We start from the raw sequence: 753 nt of genomic DNA, 5'->3' as shown, positions 1-753 counted from the left end.
TGCATCTCTTCCTGCAGCAGCAGCAGCAGCACATGCAGCAGCAGCAGCAGCAGCAGCAGCAGCAGCAGCAGCAGCAGCAAGGTATAATTACAGTGGATGCTGCGCTCAACACCTTCCTCGCTGTTGCACAGAAAATGCATGCACTGTTTCTGACCCCGCAGCTGCAGCAGCAATGGCCGCTTTCTCCTGCTGCTGCTGCTGCTGCTGCTGCTGGTGCAGCAGCAGGGCCAGCAACATCAGCAGCAGCAGCAGCAGCCCGGGGAGCAGCAGCTGCACTAAAGGGCGCTTTGAGTTCGTGTTCTCCTTTAGCAGCAGCAGCAGCAGCAGAAGCAGCAGCAGCAGCAGCAGCAACAGCAGCAGCAGCAGCAGGAGACAGGCCCCCTCTGCCGCCGCACTTGCTGCTGCAGCGCGGGTCCCTCGTATTAACCCCTGGGTTTGCTGCTGCTCCTCTTTTTCTGCTGCACTGCGTGGAGCCGAATGCTGTGCTGCCGCAGCAGCAGCTGCTGCAGCAGCTGCTGCAGCTCATTGCCTGCGACGCGGCTCAATCGAAGCAGCACAAAAAACAGCAGCAGCAGCAGCAGCATGTGCAGCAGCAGCAGCTGCAGCAGCAGCAGCAGCAGCAGCAAGAGAGACAACAGAAAGCCCCCTATCTTCATATACTAGAACTATGTTATATGCATGCATTTGATGCTGCTGCTGCTTTGGGGCTGCAGACGCTCGCGGTGCCGCTGCTGGCGACGGGGGCGGGGGGGT

The sequence above is a fragment of the Eimeria mitis genome, genomic scaffold (assembly GCF_000499745.2).
Source record: "Eimeria mitis Houghton genomic scaffold, Emh_scaff524, whole genome shotgun sequence".
Classification (NCBI taxonomy): domain Eukaryota; phylum Apicomplexa; class Conoidasida; order Eucoccidiorida; family Eimeriidae; genus Eimeria; species Eimeria mitis.
Note: the sequence above shows the minus strand (reverse complement) of the source record.